Genomic DNA, 8,556 nt, shown 5'->3' with positions numbered 1-8,556 from the left:
GAACTCAGAAATCTGCCTGCCTCTGCCTCCCAAGTGCTGGGATTAAAGGCGTGCGCCACCACGCCTGGGCCAGCCTCAAACTCTTACTCTTTGTTCCTCTGCCTCTTCAGTGCTAGCATTGCAGGTGCAGCATATCTAGCTACAGTGCCTATTTATATATTTTAAGAAAGGGTCTCATTGCCTGCCCTTGCCTCCGTGCTTGCTTTGGACTTAAAGACACAGACACATTTGGGTCAATACTTTTTTGTTTTGTTTTGTGTTTTTTTTTTTTTTTTTTTTTTTTTTTTTTTTTTTTTTTTTTTTTTTTTTTTTGAGATAGGATTTCTCTGGGTAGCCCTGGATATGCTGGTGCTCTGTAGTTCAGGCTGGCCTTGAATTCAGAGATCTGCGAGCCTCTGCCTTCCTTGAGTCCTGGAATTAAAGGTGTGTAGCCTTCTATCACCTTTTTTTTTTTTTTAATAGAATTATTTTAATTATGTTTTTCCAAAGGCCACCAGAACTCAGGTGAGCGGAATAGATTTTTAAATTTGGGATCCTGTGTTCAATTAGGGTCTAGCTCACATTTTAACACATAGGAATAAACAGGCTCTGGGAAAATAGTGCTGCCTCTGTTAATTTGTGATCTTGGGGCTGGAGAAATGGCTCAGGAATTAAGAACACTGGGTACTCTTTTCAAACAACCAAGGTTCAATCCCAGAACTTAAACGGCAAGCCATAGCCATTGTTAACACCAGTTCCACGTGATATGATACCCTCTTTCTGGCCTCTGTTAGTACTGTGTGCGTGTGATACACAGATATGCAGTATCTAGGCAGAACATCTATACCTGTACATATTTTTTTTTTTTTGAGCTAATAAAAATTACTGGTCTTTCCAAAGTGAGATTTGAGACAAAAATGCTACAGTTTTTAGTTTCCATCTGACTTATTTGTGAAGGAAGAGCTATAGTTTAAAAAAGGTGCTGGTATTAGCCTTGATGTGTACATTTTCCTTGGTGTGGGGATGCTTCTGATGGTGTTTCTTGTATGTAGATTGACTCTGTTCTGTAAGTTGAACACAAAAGTTAAACTACACGTTTATGCAGATCAGCTGGGCTTTCAACATTTCTTTTTTTTCCTTTTTTTTTTTTTAAAGATTTATTTATTGTGCTGGGCGTAGTGGCGCACACCTTTAATCCCAGCACTGGGGAGGCAGAGGCAGGCAGATTTCTGAGTTCAAGGCCAGCCTGGTCTACAGAGTGAGTTTCAGAACAGCCAGGGCAGATGGTTGTGAGCCATCATATGGTTGGTGGGGATTGTACTCAGGACCTCTGGAAGAGCAGTCAGTGCTCTTTAATCACTGAGCCATCTCTCCAGCCCTCAACATTTCTTAATGTAGTAAGACTTTTCCTTATTGTTAATGGTTTTGGAACCTTGAGTATGACTGGCTAGCTTAAATTTGACCTTCTCAGGATGGCCGTGGGGTATCTTCTTGTGTCTGAAAGGGAAAAAAAGAGTTAGGAAACTCAGTTCTCTAATATGTGGGAGACGTGCCCAGGCCCATACCTTGTGTTTGTTCTTACTTGGTTTTTCTGCTCTCATTACGTTACATCCTGGCTGGACTTGAATTCACTATGTAGTAGTCCATTCTGATTTTGAACCCAGGATTCTCCTGCCTCTTGCTCCTGAAGCAGTGAGGTTACAGGAATATAGTACTACACCCTGTTATGCCAGACCTTTCAAATTAGAATCTCTAATAGGTGTCAGATGTTTAGCACAAATATTAACTAGAAAATTACCCTGGCTCTTACTTAGCTCCTAGTGCTGACCTTTTATGCAGTTAGAGATAAGTATTGCAATAATTATTTTTGTTACTTTATTTAAAGCAAACCTTTTGTTTTGTATTTCCCTTTATAACTAGTTATGGAAACTGCTAGATACAGGTTTTGTTTTTGTTTTCAAAACAGAGTTTCTCTCTGTAGTTGTCCTGGAGCTCATTATAGTCCAGGCTGGCCTCAGACTGAGATCTGTGTGCCTCTGGCCGAGTGCTGGGATTGAAGGTGAGTGCCACCACTCCTGGCTCAGAGAACCAAGACTTAGGTTAGGCTGTGAGATGCTGCATGGGAGTGAAGGAACTTGCCATAAAGCTTGACCATCTTGTTTCCTTCTCTAGGACCCACATGGCGGAAGGAGAGGACTGAGTCTCCAAGTTGTCCTCTGACTTCCTCACACATATGCTGTGGCTTCTGTGACCCACAGATATACTAACTAACTAAATGTAATTAAATGGAGAGTTATAAGAAAACAGCTGGCTAGGTTGTTCAGAAGGTAAAGGCCAAAATCTGGGTGACCCCAGTTTGCTCCCTGGATCCCACATGAAGGAAGGAGGAAGATTGACCCCCACAGAGTTGCCTCTTACCGCCACAGTGTTGTCTGTCTGGCACATGTGCATACCTATACAGCATATACATGTAGACAATAATTGACAAAAATCTGTATTAGGATAGATTTGTACACACCATGTTAAGGATTAATGTAGTGCTCTGGCCTTTTAAAAGCTTGGGTTTTTGTTGCAAAACTCACTTTTGTGTAATATTTTAAGTTGTTAGAATATTTTTCCTTTGTCCATTAGACAAGTTCAGAATAATACTTGGGATTTTTTTTAAATCGTTTCACCTTTTGGTGATAAAAATTATTACTGTGGCTTACTTGATCTCAGAGAATATTAACAAAGTGAGTATCAATCAGATAAGTAGTTTTGTTGCTAATCTTTGTACCAGAGAGGGGCAGAGTTTTTTTCTCTTTCTCTGAATTTAGAAATAACCTGTCTGAGGCAATGGTTTAATGGGGCATGAGCTGGGAGATAGCTCATGGGAAGTTCACGGGCCAGCCAACCTGGTGTATTGCAGCCAAAAAACAAAAAAAGAAGCCCTTTCTTAAGGTGCTTTGAAGGTTCAAGTTCTAAGACCCAAGAGTCTCCTGGACGTCTGCAAGCACCCAAGAGTTGTTTTTTTTTTTTTCAAAATCACTATTTTTTTTTTAAGATTTATTTTATGTATATGAAACACCATTGCTCTCTTCAGACACACCAGAAGAGGGCATCAGATCCCATTATGGATGGTTGTGAGCCACCATGTGGTTGCTGGGAATTGGGCTCAGGACTTGTGGAGGAACGGTCAGTGTGCACTTAACCACTGAGATATCTCACCAGCCCTTAAATGGCTATTTTTAAAAATGGTGGCACATGCCTATAATGCCAGCATGTGAGACCTTCCCCAAAACAACACCTTTCAGTGGATCATGGTAGCACATACCATACTCTAGCACTTGAGGGATGGAGACAGGAGGATCAATAAAGGCCAGTCTCAGCTACTTACTGAGTTTGCAGCTAGGTTGGGCTGCCTGAGACTTGTCTCTAAAACAAAAACAAACTGGTGTAGTTGAGCTAGGAGGATCACCAGCCTGATTTAAAAAGTAGAATAGGGCTGATAAGATGACTCTACTTGGTGCCAACCATAATGGTCTGAGTTTTAACTCTCCGACCCACATGGCAGAGGATGAGAAGCAACTTTTAACAGTTGTCTTCTGACCTCCACATGCATTCTGTGGCACAGTGTACTTAACATACACAAAACATGTACATACAATAAATTAAAAATACAATATTGAGCAGAGGGTTCTGCTCAATAGTAGGTTTGCCTAAAATGTGTTAGGTTTTTCGTTCAGTCAGCCCCCGAAAAGGTTAAAAAGTAAAAGTACATTTTAAAATGACTTTTTAAGAATGATTATAGGGCTAGAGAGAGGACTCAGCAGTTAAGAGCATTGGCTGCTTTTCTCGAGGATCCGAGTTTGTTTCTCTGCACCTACTTGGTAGCCTACAACTGTCTGCAGTTGCAGTCCCAGGGGATCTGAAGCTCTCTCTGGCCTCTGGACACCAGGCATGGACATGGTGCACAGATATAAACACAAGCAAAAACCTGTACACAGAGATTAAAGTTAAAAGAATTTGGTTAATTGTTTGGTATATATGTTACTTGTGAATTGTTAACAACTAGTTTGGAAATAATTACCCTGAGAGAGAAGTACCCTATTACCTGTGTGTGCTTTGGAAAGTGTCATTATTATATATTAAGACATTTGCTGGAAAAATACTTTGTGAGACAGGGATTTGTTGTTGGCCTAGGTTGGACTTAGAACTTAGTATGTAGCCCAGGCTAGTCTTCGACTATGTAAGTATTTCAGCTTCTGCTTCTAGAGTACTGGGGTTACAGTTGTGCTTTAGATACTTATGAAACAAGTTTTTTGGGGGGAATTACGTTCAAATAAATCTCCCTTAATGTGTTGAGTGTCAGTAGAATTAGTTCTTAGACTTTGAACTTGCATTTCAGTTGTTTTGTGATTTATAATATTATGATGCAGAGGTAATCTATTTGAAAGAGTCATTGCAGTGATGTCTGTGAGTGTCCCACATTGATGACAGTTGTCCAGGAATTGTTATTGTGCTTCTTTTTCAGAAGTTTGGTGAGACTTGTTGATAGACTTGTTTGGATTGTACAAATGTTAAGTGATAAAGCAATTACTACCTGAAGTGGAACTTTAGTACTGTTTTAAATTAATTTTTGGCTATTTTATGGCATATTCTTGATAAAACTACCTGATGGCGTTTTCTTGATAGAATGGTTTTCAGACTCGAAAGCAACATCAAATTAAGAATATGTTTGGGATTTTGGTGTCTCTTTCCTTAAAAACAAAACAAAACTATACATTCTTCGAAATACTCTGCTGGTTTCTGACTCTTCTTCATAAAGTACAGTTCAGTGTGGCCTGTGCGTGTTGTTTCCTGCATTGATTTTTGCCTCCATTTATTCTCTATTGCAGTCTAAAAGTTGGTTTTAATTGGTTGCCCACAGGATTGACTTGGCCTCTGCTTCTTAAGAAAATACATCTCTTGTTTTACAAGGTAAGAGATTTTGAATAGGTTCACTTGTATACAAAATAAATGCGGTACCTTAAGCAGTATGAAAATAGGTGTAGTAAACCCTGTGTGCTGGTGCGTGTGTGCGTGTGCGCGTGTGCTTACTGAGCCATGAGCATGGGAGGAATAGTTGTTTCCTGAGAGTCTGTTTTATTTATGTATGTTTCTTACTTTTAGGTAGTGAGCTCCTGTGCCACCCCCATAGCATTGTGATGGTGACAGACTCCATTGCTTCTTGGCATGGTTACTTACAGTCCTAGAAATACAGGTGTACATGCTAGGTAATAGTTTGTACAGCACAAATTTTAGACCTTTTGTTGGAGGGACCAAGGTTTAAGATTTGCTTTCAACCATTTCTTAGTAGCAGAATAGCAGATATTTCTTTGTATTTTTCAGAACCTAAGATGGTTTAGGAGTAGATCCTGTACTCTAGCCTTTCCTAGCTGGCACTTTTAGGTTATTAATAATCGGGATGTTTTCATTGGGTTCATTGTACCAACTTTCAGCAAATCTCTTAGCAATATGGCTTAGAAACTTACATGAATGTATTTTAGGCCTGTGTTCTGGGGACCATTTTAAGGTTTTTTTCTTGTTTTGGGGTTTTTTTGTTTGTTTGTTTTTCAAGACAGGGTTTCTCTGGAACTCACTATGTAGACAAGGCTGGCCTCAAACTCAGAAATCTGCCTGCCTCTGCCTCCCAAGTGCTGGGTTTAAAGGTGTGCACCACCACTGCCTGGCTCTCATCTTATTCTTAACTTATAAACAAAGCATTTTTTTCCTTAGGTTTTGAACACTTGGCTTACCTATGATATTACTTACCCCCCATAGAAAGTGATGAAATATTTTTTTGAAGTTGGCCATAGTGCCATTATGATTTGTACATAAACATGTTTCAGATTCAGTAAGGGATGTGCATTTGACTCAGTTATTTGGAAATGTGCAGATATTCTTCCATATTACAATGCTAAATAGAAAATAGAAAAGGTCTGTTGGTGATGATCTTTGTTGTGTATGTTTTTTTTTTAATAGTTGTGTGTATGTGTGTGTGTGTGTGTGTGTATGTAGGAACTGGCACTTGCAGTGACACCCATGTGAAGGTCATAGGGAAGTTCGCAGAAGTCAGTTGTTTCTTCCAGGTGGACTCCAGGGATCAAACTCAGGTTACTTGAGCCTTCTTCCCAGTCCTCTTGTTGACTCTTACAGACCATACCTAAAAAGGCTTTACTCACCCACCCCACCTCCGTTTCTAGCGCCAGTTTCTCTTGCTTACATTTGAAAATTGCTTTTATCTTTGTATATCATTGTTAGAATATGGAATCAGTGGTTAGAGTTTGCTTAACAAGAACAAAGCTCTGGTTCAGTCTGCAGTGTAATATAAATTGGATATGGGGTAGCACATCCCAGTGCTAGGGACGGAGGGAGGGAGGGAGGGAGGGAGGGAGGGAGGGAGGGAGGAAGGAAGGAAGGAAGAAAGGAAGGAAGGAAGGAAGGAAGATTCTAAATATATAATGTGGCTGTATTTGATTTATGAACTTTTTTCAGGTGTATAAACAATGCGATGAGTTTTGTTGTTTTAGGCTGCCAAGAGTGGTGGTGCACACCTTTTAATCCCAGCACTCAAGAGGTGGAGGCAGAGGCAGAGGCAGGTGGATCTCTGGGAGTTGGAGGACAGGCTACTTTCCTTAGGGAGTCCAGTGCTACAACGTAAGAACATTTCAGAATTAAGGAGAGAGAAGGGGAATCTGGGTTGAAAAAGAAAAAGGGAAACCAAAACAACTGCCAATATATTTCTATTTTGTATATAGTAATTATAATATTGTTGATACAATTAGATTTTATTACAGTAAACTGGAGTTCATACAGTATTTGACATTGAAGAATTTCTTCCATTTATTGTGTTAAGTCTTAGAGCTTGTAGCAGGAAACCTTGTTCCTTCTAATGTTCTTACTTGAGAAATTATTAAACCAGATCTCAAGGAATTAACATATCCCTGAGCACTCAGAACCAGGTTAATAGATTTATATTTAAAACTTGATTGATCACATTAGTTCCAAATGATCATTTTTCCAATCCCCAAATTTTAATTCCCATTCTTTTAAAAGTTGTAGATGCAATTAAAATTGAAATGGAAATCCTGCCAGGTACTAGAATGGCAACAGGAACAACACACAAGCAAACAAATAAATGGAAATCTTGAAATCAAAATTGGACCTGGGAGAAACTTCTTTAAGATTTCTTTTAAAATATTAAAACTATTTTTTTTAAAGATTTATTTATTTATTATATGTAAGTACACTGTAGCTGCCCTCAGACACTCCAGAAGAGGGCGCCAGATCTCGTTACGGATGGTTGTGAGCCACCATGTGGTTGCTGGGATTAAAACTCTGGACCTTCGGAAGAGCAGTCGGGTGCTCTTACCCACTGAGCCACCTCTCCAGCCCCCTTAAAACTATTTTTAAAAAATAAAGATTTAATTATGAGTGTTGGCGTGTCTTTGTGTTAGTAATATGCACATGAGTGCAGTACTTGTGCAAGCCAGAGGAGTTAGATCCCCTGGAGCTGGAATTAAAAAGCACCTTTAAGCCTTCTGACATGGTGCTTGGAACTAAACTCCCGAGATGAGCAGTTTGAGCTCTTAACTGTGGAGCTATCTCATCTTCATTTCATGTGTATGAGTGGTTGCATGCATGCATGCATGTATATATGTATATATGTATGTATGTATATATGTATATATGTACCTGGCAAGGCCAGAAGAAGGTGTCGGAGCCCCTGGAAGTGGAGTAATAGGTGGTGAGCCACTACATGGATGTTGGAAACTTAACCTGGGTTCACTGCAGAAACAAGTGAACCATCGCTCCAGGCCCTCTTATTATTTTTGAAACAGTCTCATGTATCTCAGGTTGGCCTTATGTAGCCAAGGATGACTTTGAATTGATCATCCTTTAACTAATAATGATAGGCTTACAAGTATATGCCTCCATGCCCAGTTTATCAGCCTCATGGATACCATCAAGCATCAACTAAGCTACATTTCCAGCCCATGTTACTACTTTTTGTGTTTTGAGACAGTGTCTCACTATGTAGCTTTTGCTGGCCTGGAATTCACTGTAGACAAGGCTGTCTTCAGACTCACAGATGTCTGCTTGCCTCTGCCTCCTGGGTGCTGGGATTAAAGGTGAATATCACCACAGCCAGATTTGTCTGCCTCCTGAGTGTTGCTAATAATAATAATAATTATTTTACATACATGAGTATTTTGCTATGTATATAAGTGTACTGTATGTGCCTTGGTGCCTAAGGAGGACAGGAAAGGGTGCTCCTTTTTTCCCTGGAGCTGAGAAGTGGTTGTGAGCTCAGCCTCAAACTGATGTTCTCTTAACTGCTCAGCTGTTTTTTTCCAGCTGAATGCTATTGTAATTTTATAATTATTTATTTGTATGTTGTTTGTGTGTGTGTGAGAGAGAGAGAGAGAGAGGGAGGGAGGGAGAGGGTAGGATTCTCTTTAGTGTATAGGTCCTAGGGATGGAACTCTTTTTTTTTTTTTTTTAATTAGGTAATTTCCTCAATTACATTTCCAATGCTATCCAAAAAGTCCCCAA

The 8,556-nt window shown here is 39.7% G+C and overlaps 1 protein-coding gene across 4 annotated transcripts in view; it reads left to right on the top strand.

The window, feature by feature from the left end:
- The window catches only part of Cpne1 (copine 1), a 40,321-nt gene that overhangs the window by 3,722 nt on the left and 28,043 nt on the right, over positions 1-8,556 (top strand). For 2 of the 4 annotated variants that reach the window (XM_029471096.1, XM_021183183.2), the window contains exon 2: positions 4,889-4,938. The exons of 1 other annotated variant lie outside the window; for it this stretch is intronic. The gene's annotated coding sequence lies outside the window, so the exon portion shown is untranslated. Of the gene's footprint in view, positions 1-4,856; positions 4,939-8,556 lie in introns of all 4 variants that reach the window. One more of the 4 variants, XM_021183164.2, reaches the window with a different exon arrangement.

Source organism: Mus caroli, chromosome 2 (genome assembly GCF_900094665.2).
Source record: "Mus caroli chromosome 2, CAROLI_EIJ_v1.1, whole genome shotgun sequence".
Classification (NCBI taxonomy): Eukaryota; Metazoa; Chordata; class Mammalia; order Rodentia; family Muridae; genus Mus; species Mus caroli.
The sequence above is the reverse complement of the archived record's forward strand: the minus strand, read 5'-3'. Positions and strand labels throughout refer to the sequence as shown.